Source organism: Lactuca serriola, chromosome 3, assembly GCF_051521515.1.
Source record: "Lactuca serriola cultivar US96UC23 chromosome 3, Lser_US96UC23_V15, whole genome shotgun sequence".
NCBI classification, from domain to species: Eukaryota; Viridiplantae; Streptophyta; class Magnoliopsida; order Asterales; family Asteraceae; genus Lactuca; species Lactuca serriola.
In genome coordinates this window covers 187378384-187389177 of record NC_136410.1, presented here as the reverse complement: position 1 = coordinate 187389177, position 10794 = coordinate 187378384, and the positions used below count along the sequence as shown (strand labels likewise).

The following is a 10794-nucleotide window of genomic DNA, read 5'->3' as shown; positions in this document are numbered from 1 at the left end:
ATATATATAGCAAACAACTACATTTTGTATAAAAATACAAGTTATTAAATTTTTTCTATGATAATATTAAAACCAAAATAAAAAGTATATTGTGATTTTAACTAATTCTATTATACAATTCGTGTTTACTGTTAATTTACAAAAAACTTTATATAATAGAAAATCAATAAATAATATCAATAAATTCAAAGTAAATGTTAAAGTAAATGTTATCATTGATATGGTAAAGACTTGTCACTTTGTCAGCTAATATGTGTGTGTACCATATGTCTGTTTACACTCCACCATCGTTTCAAGTTCCAGAGTAATAGACTCATACATAAAAGCAAGAGAAACAAAAGAGTCAAGAGAGTTACAGAGAGAGGAAAAAATACCGGTAGATTTCTCTTGTGGAGAGGAGATCGGAAATGGAGAGCGTTCGCCGGCAGTGAGCATACCGCACGACGGAGAAAAGAGAGCAAGGTGGAGAAGCTACAATCCGACGAAGGAGAATCGATAGTCCGAGGTGTGGCGACAGAGACCGATGGGGAGTTGCAGTTTATCGACAGGCAGTGGGAGATAGCGTTATTCCGGTGATATTTTGATGTTTCCCGTTTTGAAGTTTCTGGATCTTTATTGTTTTCTTAGAGTCAAAATCTTGAGTTAATAATTTTGTACTTTTGGTTTTGTTTTATAGAGTTTAAAAGATAGTTTCTTAGTTTGATTAGTTTCCTAATTTGATACGGTTTCTTTTGATTCTATCAGTTATTTTATTTTTTATTCTATTTTTGATTTAATCAGTGATTTCCGAATGATTTTGTTAGTTGATATCAAAATTTTATAACTCAAAACAGAGGGGGCCAATTTAACAAATATAATGATTATTTGATTTATTTTATAAAAAACTATAAACATATAAGATATTAGGAACCTTAAAACCGGGGAGGCCATGGCCCCCCCTAGCCCCTCTTAGGATCCGCTACTGTTTGAAGCAGTCGAAGCGGTGGATCAACCAACCGAATAAAAAGAAATTTAAAAAAATAGACCAATGAGAAGAGAGTATTGTTCACAAAGGGTACTCTCTTTTATTATATATATATATATATATATATATATATATATATATAGAGAGAGAGAGAGAGAGAGAGAGAGAGAGAAAAAGAAAAAGAGAGAGAGTCAAGATCAAATAAGAAGGAAAATTTTGGTAGGAAGGTAAGAAATTTTTTATATACATAATTTCTTAGCAAAAAAATGAAATGAATCATTAGATGATTTAAAAGTAAGATGATTCATAAGAAAAAATTCCGAAAAAAAACACCTTCATGATTCATTTTTAGGTAAATCAAGAAAAAAAATTCACTTTTATGATAACTTCAGTGATTATCAACAAAATCATCGTAAAAATGAATCATCGAAAAGTTTTTTCGGGATTTTCCTTGGTGAATAATGTTATTATTGATTCATCTAGTGATTCATTTATTTTGTTTGCCAAAAAAATAAGCCGAAAAAAAAGTTCCTATCTTCTTACAAAAAAGAATTTCTTACGGGATATATATATATATATATATATATATATATATATATATAATAAAATAAATTACTAAAATTTTCGAGTTTGTTGTAACGTATTTTCTTTAAACTATGAATATTTATATTCATTTTAATAATAATAACAATGATTAATAGTTATAACTAATTAAAATATTTATTGAAAATATAAAATAAAAAAAAGTTATTCATGTGTTAGTTAAGCTACTTTTAAAAAAGTAACGATACTGTATTAATGTTCGATGTAATTACAAAAAATACATGATACGATCAAAAGAGTAATTGTATTGCATATATGTAGATAACTTTAAAGAGAATGCTAATAACATTCTTACATCATGGACAATCATTTTTAAATGTAATTCAAAAAATAAAAAAAAAAAATTATATGCTACAATCATCCCGATGTTGAATGTAGTTGGTATTTTGGTAAGTTTTATTTTGTTTTATCTTTAAAAGTGACCAACACTTTTGGCCTGAAAATTATTTTTTAAAATTAACAACACTGGCCTAATAAAAACATTACATAAAAAAGTTAAGGTCCTACCGAGATTTGAACTCGGGTTACTGGATTCAGAGTCCAATGTCCTAACCACTAGACCATAGGACCCTTCTTGTTTTGCTTGTTAATTATTAGTGTAATATACGAAATATAAAGCGGTGATATTAGGAATTTGTAAAGGATTTGGTTATAATAAAGAAAATAGGATACTTTACAACTTGTTTAATTTGTTTGTATTTAACTAATACACTATACAAATTGTTTAATGTTTAACATTATTATATTAAACCAAATATTAAAATTTTGAGAGTGGATTCGTTTTTTACTAAACTAGTTTATAATCCGTGAGAACCACGGTTATAAAATTAATTAAACTTCATATAAAAAGTCAAAACTATTAATTAATTATTTTAAATAAATTATTATTTAAGAGAAATTTTTTTAGTTATATAAAATTATAATCGTTGATTTAAATAAATACATGAAGTTATATCATCTTATAATATGTATTAAATTTATTTTATTTTTCAATATAATGTTATTAATTTAATATAATTAGAGTGGGAAAATTTAAAATTTGAAATTTAAATAAAAGAATCAATTATTATTTTAATGTGATTAGAGTGAAAAAATTTGAAATTTGAAATTTGAAATGAATAATTAATAGGTTGACAAGTGGCATGATAATGGATATATAACATTAATGAGATGTACTAATTGTATGACACTTGTCAATAGGAGATTAAACTTATTCTTTTATTAGAATAGGGATAAGACATTCTTAAGAGAAAAAATAAGTATATGATTTAGACTAGTTATGTGCAAAAAGAAACATTCAATTTACTGAAACCAGTTTAAAATAAATATTTCTATTATATGATTTTACCATCCTCGCCATAAATTGTTATCGTTGAAACTTGAACATTTTATCCTTAAAATCACATTCCACTTATAGAAATATTATTTTGCCATTATCTATTTTTATTTTAATTATGAGCTTAGGTCATTTTTGATCACTTAACTTTTGATTTTGTCCTCATTTGATCATTTAACTCTTTTTAAGTTTTAAAAGGTCATCAAAATTTTCATTTTGTGCTCATTTAGTCACTTAACGTTTGGATTTGTAATCATTTAGTCACCTAACTTTTAAAATTATGCTCATTTAGGTGACTAAATGAGCACAAATCCAAAAGTTAAGTGACCAAACCAAAAGTTAAGTGACTAAATGAACATAAAGTCAAAAGTTTGACGACCTTTTAAAACTTAAAAATAGTTAAGTGATCAAATGAGCACAAAACCAAAAGTTAAGTGACCAAAAATGACCTAAACTCTTTAATTATTTATTATTTATAATATAAGAAAATAAAAGAAACATCACCATATCCCACATCCACCCACCTACCCTATCATACTCATTTCCTTTTTAAGTTTTTAAGTTTAAACCTAACTCCCTCCCTTTCCTTTATTAAATCCTTTGTCGAAAACACACATGATCGGAGAAGAGGAGATGGCATAGAAGAGGATATGGAGGTATTTACTGAATGAACAAGGTAAAGAGAAGAGGATATGGAGGTGATATAGTTGACTAGTCTATGAAGTGGATATGGCGGTGACATGGTATCCTGGTGGTGGCCTGGTCAACTGGTTGGAGAAGACGATGGAGGAGGGGTAGGAAATGGTTGAAGAAAAGAATGGGTTAAGACTCCAAACCCTGACTCACTTTCTCCATTTGAAGTGCAAAAATCCAAACCGTAGATTGTTGTGTCCAAGATAGCCACCCTTTTTCAGATGTTCATTTGGAAGAGTCACAATCACTATAACCCTCCACCTTAATCTTGGTGTTTATCAATTTCTAATTTACATATTTTTTTTATGCATATGGAGAAGATGCTCGTAGCCCTCCATCTTTTAATTTACAAATCTTTTGATTAATTTTTCTAAGATTGCTTTGGATTTACATAAACAAAACCCTAAGTTACCATTACCATATGGATTTTTTATGTATGTTTCTTTCTCTACAGAATGATTTGCAAATTTTCGAAAAGTTCTAATGTCATACTATGGGTTTTGTTGGGATTTTCCTTTATAAAATTCACTATCAATGTCTCTAGCTTGAGGATTTTGAAAATGTATGACAATAATGTCTGAATTTAATTTGACTTATGTCGTAAACACCTTGTTTTAGAATATGCTTACATCTTAGCTCTCATAATCATCCTCTTTAGGTTACTATCAAAACTAGATTTCGAATTGTCATTCATTTTCTTAGGAATCAACTCTAATCTTAGCAACTTAAAATCTTACACAAAGATGTTATCACCATGAGAATTTAATTTCAAGCTCATTGCTCTCTTAAGGGTATGTCATATTGCGTAGATTTCTTTAACATATGAGTGTGTTTGACTTCTCACCTTCTTAACTTGTAAGGAAATAAATAGTTTATTTAGGGACAGTAATTTGATTTGTATACAAGTAAAAATACAGATAATGGCTAAGTGAAACACTCTCTTCTTCCTCTTATTCTTCACCAAAACCGAAAGTAGCATGGAGCTACTTCTCTTGCTTTCTTTTGAAGATCATTCAAGTATTTGGTAGCTTAAAGTGCTTCTCCTTTAGTGCTTATTTGAGTTAAGTACTTAAAGGCTTAAGAAGTACTTTATACAAGAAGGAACTAGCATTCCAAGTGCCTTACTCTTGATGGTGGATACTTCTAGAGAAATCATATTCTTTGATTTTTGCTATCTTTATCAACACCCCAAAACCAAGTGGGTTCAAAGGCTTCAAGTATTATCTCTAAAACATCTTATGATTGTTTCTATTTCATTCTAACCTCTATAAATGGATCCATGATGGTTTGCTTTTGTTATGAACTAAAAATAAACTTGTTATTTTTAAAGTCTCCTGTTGTTGGTTTTTGTGAAAAACAAACTTGTATTTCGTATCAAAGCCCAAAAATGGTATCAGAGTCATATTTTATACGTTAGAATGATTTTTTATGTTTGATAATCTTTGGTTTTTGGAAAACAAGCATGGATTTCGATTGGTGAAGAAAAAATCCATATTTTTCTTCTTTGTCAACTTCTTGGTTAACATTGTTTATTTTTATATATAACCACTTTTCATGCATTTTGGTTATATAAAAGTTGCCTTTGAAAAAACAAAGAGTTATTTGTTATTATATTTGATATGTTGTTGTGTATAAACAAGCCATTTTGACATTTGTGTTGTGTTTGGTTGATATTTATTTATTCATAAGATGTAATAGATAAATATATATATTTTTTTCATTTGTTGACTTGTTGTAATAAATTAGTTAGACTAGTTATATTTATTTTTAAATGTAACAAGATGAAGAAATGGCCTCCTTGAAGATGACTTAACCATTTAAGACCATAATCCCAATCACAAGCTTCCACTTTTGGTTTTGGGATTAATTATAGTCTTAATGTTTTAAGTGTTGCAACTTTCACAACATGAAGATTTGAAGTCCTTTTGTAAGCAAGAGTTGACTTGGCAAATGAGAACTTGAAGACCTTTTGAAGTGTCCTTTAAGTCCTTTAGGAAAGACTTAATAATTCTTGTGATGCCTCACAAAAATTATTACTAGACATGGCTTGGTTTATACACATTATAATAGATGCTTGTGATGTTTATTTTATGTTACATGTATGTTATGTTTTATGTATAAAAATGGTTTTTACATGTCAAATAACATTTTTTTTCATAAGATAATATCACTTGGCGTTTGAGTAAAAAATATCTAAAAGATAACATAAGATGTTTATAAATGTATATTTATAAAGAAGTACGCCCCACGTACAATGATATTACGCCCAACGTAATGGGTGGTGAAGAAGTACGCCCTGCGTACAAGGAAAGTTACGCCTAGCGTAACTCAAGGGTTCAGCCACTATAAATAGAGCGCAAGGCCATCCGATTTTAGTTTACAACTTTTACATCCTCTCACCTTATACTTTCTTGTATGTTGCAATAAATACCTCTAACCCTAAAATACTATCCTAGCATCATAAGAAAGCCCCGAAGAACTCGAAGATCCTGAGAAAAAGAGTTTTTGAGTCGAAACTTTGCCCACGTGAAGCCCGATTTTTGAGAAAACATCTTGGTTTTATTGGAAAATATTATTTTAAGGAACGAAGTGCTGCCTAATTATCGTCAAATCATGTCAGTGTGTGGTCACTTTCATCTTACACATATATATGAAGAATTTTCTATTAAATTTGTGCTATGTGTATATATATTGTTTGTTTATTTGAGATGGGTGTTGAATGAATGTTTTATATAGGTTTTAAACCGTATGTGTATTTTATCTACAAATATGTTGGGTAAAACATGGGTAGATGAAACAGATGATGTGTGATAAAATGATGAGAGGCCTCGATATTGTTGTTCCAGTCATCTAGCGGGGTATAGATGACGACCACGGACTATTCTAGACAGTACCGTGGAACGCTACCAGGCTCGCAACCTGTAGGTGTTTTTGAACTAAGTGTTCACCAGATGTACTCCATCCCCCCTATGGTTGCCTTATTTGACATGTATTGCTGAGGAATCCCCTAAGCAGTGTTGTCACCCCGAAGAAAAATCCTTAGGCTAGGTCCCTTATGATAGATGTTTAGGGACGTAAAGTAAGGATAACGGGAATGGGTAATCAGGGATATTGTTGGTTGATGAAATTAATAAATTTATGGTTGGTTGATGAAATTAATAAATTTATTTATTATGGGTTGAAAACCCTATATGCTCACCAGGCTCCCAAGCCTGACCCACTCAGCTTTCTATATTACAGGTAGTGAACCCAGAGCATAGTTGGATGATGACGAGGGATTTTTAGATTATAGGCATTATATGTAAATATCTGTTGTAAGGTCTATAATATGTTGTTTATGTTGTTGGTCTGTATCGATGTGGACATCCCGAGTTTTGTAATGAAATGAAGAATACATTTCTTTAAGAAATGCTTTGATAAATTTTTATCATATTTTGTTTTGGGACAAATTCTGCATATTTTATTGGAGAGATTACTCTGATTTTATTTTAAGAGCATAAGCTAAATCGGTCTTTTCAGACCGAGAAACCAGGGATGTCACATTTTGCTTTTGACCTAAAAGAGTTGAAGGCTATGGCGAAAGAGAGACATATCTTGTTTATTCAAGATGTCAAGAAAGTTCGTGAAGATGTTAACTTAAAACTTCATGAACTCAGAGAGGATATGGGAAAAGAGGTTGCAGTTTTACCACAAGATTATTCTACTCTTCATCAGATATTCGATAATATAGTTGATGTTCTCACAAAGCTTGTTAAATTGTATGAAGCTGTAACGACCCAAATTTTACAAAGAAAATTTTCATTTTTAATTAGTTAAACACATTTTCATAACCATGAAATCCAAACACAATTGTTTTCAAAACCACGTTCAATACAATATTATTCAAAAACATCAGAGTATCCCCAAAATTTATCAATGGAAGAGAGATAGAGTGCATGTCGCGCCATCACGCCTTGCCCCTTGCCCTTGGGCTCAAATGTAACTAAAACAAATCAACAACCTGTAAGCAAAATGCTTAGGGAGTTCCCCAAAGCATACCACACGCTACACATACACATATCCTGTTAGCTAAATAAGCTACACACATATCACATAATTCATGCATACAACATATAAGGATGTTGTGGGCTCGTCCCCAGGGTCTTAATCCAGGATGCCATGGGCTACCCACATGGTCTTACACCTAAGTGTCATGGGCTCTCCCAGATGCTAATGCTACTACCCTTACTCCTGATGAAAGAGAGTTTATGTCCAGAGATGCTTTCGCTGCTACTCAAACGTTTATGAAACTTCTCTTTCCCAATCCAATTGCTAATGAGTTCGTGGTGAGTTCCTCTCATGATCTTAGACCATCTGAGGTGGATCAATCAGCAGATGATAGATTTGTCAATATTCACAATCTTCCTGTATCACTCAATGACATCAGCCAGGAGCTACCTTCAAGAATTCAGCACGATCACCTGATTGAAAACGTCATTAGCCAGCTAAGTGATGGTGTTCGAACGCAAAGTCGAAGTGGAGATGTCAATACATGTCTCTATTCTTGCTTCATATCTCAAATAGAGCCAAAGAATATTCAAATGGCTTTGAATGAGCCCAGTTGGGTAGATGTTATGCATGAAGAATTGAATCAATTTGAAAAGCTTGGGGTTTGGAAGCTGGTTGAATTACCTAAGGGCAAGAAGTCACTCGACACGCGTTGGGTATATCAAAACAAGCAAGATGATTCAGGGGTTATTGTGGAAATAAGGCCCGATTGGTTGTACGTGGATTTCGTCAGATTGAGGGTCTTGACTACACCGAAGTTTTTGCTTCGGTAGCTCGCTTGGAGGCTATTCGCATCTTCCTTGCGTATGCTTATTACATGAACTTCATGGTTTACCAGATGGACATCAAGACTGCCTTCTTATACGTCGCTGTGAAGGAAGAGATCTATGTTGATCAACCTCCTGGGTTTGTCAATTCAAAATTTCCGAATCACGTCTACAAGTTGGACAAAGCTTTATATGGGTTACACCAAGCTCCAAGGTCGTGGTATGCCACTCTTACGAAGCATTTGCTCGAGCATGGATATTCGCGAGGGACAATTGATCAAACCTTATTTATTAAGCATGTTGGTTCCGATCAAATTCTTGTTCAAATCTATGTCGATGATATCATTTTTGGGTCGACGAGTTCAAAACTGTGCAAAGAGTTCGAAAACGTTATGAAGAAGAGGTTTAAGATGAGTTCCTTGGGGGAGATGACCATGTTTTTGGGGCTTCAGGTCAAACAAGAATCAACCGGGATCCTGCTACATCAAGCCAAGTATGATGAAGATATGCTAGAGAAGTTTGGTTTTCGAGATGCAAAACTTGCACTGACGCCAATGGCTGAGAGACCACTACTGACTCCAGATATTGAAGACGAATCTATAGATCAGACTGACTACAGATCAATGATCGGCTCGTTGATGAACTTAACAACAAGCAGGCCAGACATCATGTTCGCGGTTTGTCAATGCGCACGATATCAGTCTAATCCAAAACTTTCACATCTTATTGCTGTCAAAAGAATCTTTCGGTATCTCAAAGGCAGCCCAAAATTGGGTCTTTGGTATCCAAAAAATTCTGAATTTGATTTATATGCTTTTGCTGACAGTAATTATGGAGGCTGTGAGCTTAATAGAAAATCAACCTCTGAAGGATGTCAATTTCTCGGTGATCGACTGGTGTCATGGCAATGCAAGAAACATCATACCGTCTCTACCTCAACAGTAGAGGCGAAATACGTAGCTACTTCAGCTTGTTGTTCTCAAGTTATCTGGATACAACATCAACTCCTGGATTACGGTTTGAATTTTATAGAAACCCCCATCTTTTGTGACAATGAGGCTGCAATTCAAATTGCTAAAAATCCTGTCCAACACTCAAAAACCAAGCACATCGATATCAAAGTGCATTTTATCAAAGATTGTTATGAGCACTCGCTCATCCGGTTGGAACAAGTTCCCACTGCTGATAATGTGGCGGATTTGTTCACAAAACATTTTAACAAAGCTCGATTCGATGTGCTTGTTGGATTTTTGAAAATGATACACTTTGAGGACTAATTTTTGTTTTTAGGTTATTTTAAATTTGCGCATTTAGTTTTCATTCTCCCCCATGCACAAATTTAGGGGGAGAAATAAACAAAAACCAAAACAAAAAATTAAAAAAAATCAAAAATTCAAATATATATATATATATATATATAGTTTTATTTTTTTCAGAAAATTTGAAAAATCCAAAAATATTGTGTGTTTTCCTTGCTTTGTAGATGTTGTGTTGGGAAGCGATATAAACTTGGTGATAACAAGTAATTTGAATTTGTGTAAGGTATCAAAGTTGAGTTATCTAGGCTCTGTGTTCGATGCGCTGGTAGGGACGAAAGTTATAATTTGGACTTGACTAAGCATAGATGAACTTAAGGAATCAAATGACTTGACAAATCTTGACCTAGACTGATCCATTTAGCATGGCAATATGACGCTCGGATAGGTTGAGCAGGGAGATATACATGGGAATATACAAATTAAATTAAATAATTTGTATTTAGAATCGTGGCTTAACTTTTCCTCGATGTATGGACTTTTTCCCTAATTCCGATGTAGACGGGACGGCCGGGAAATTCCGATAAGATAGGTCTGCAGGAGATTATTTTCTTGCTTTCTTTATGTTAGTCATATGTTGCCTCCTCTGCGTGATCGGAAGATCCGACTGGGACTGCAACATATGCAACTCTGTATCTCTGCATATCCTTCTATGCCATTCTTTCTACCTGTTAGCCATATGATGTCTCCTTTACGTGACTGATAATCTGACCTAGTACACAGCATATGCACCATTCTACTTCTCAATCCCTCTAAATCTGGTTAGACATATGTTTCACCCTCTGCGTAATCGGAAGACGACCTGGGTGTACAACATATGCACTCTAAATATGTCTTCTCCCATAATAATTGTCTGCTCACCTAAAGTAAGGAGTGTCTTGCAAGTTCTTGATTGTTGGGGGTATATCAGGAAGTGGAAAACATGTTCTAGTACATCTAAAATAATCAATTAATAGGTTGTCTGTAGATCTCACTGCTTAATTTAAGTGGACAACAATATCCTTGGTTGTCGTCAGATGAATGGTCATTAGGAATTTGGTTAGAATAGCAAAGTCACAATGTCATGTC

The 10794-nt window shown here is 32.8% G+C and overlaps 1 non-coding gene across 1 annotated transcript; it reads right to left on the bottom strand.

The window, feature by feature from the left end:
- Positions 1–2065: 2065 nt before the first annotated feature.
- Positions 2066–2137, bottom strand: TRNAQ-CUG (transfer RNA glutamine (anticodon CUG)). Its single transcript has one exon. It is a non-coding gene; the product is annotated as a tRNA-Gln (tRNA).
- Between the last annotated feature and the right edge of the window lie 8657 nt (positions 2138–10794).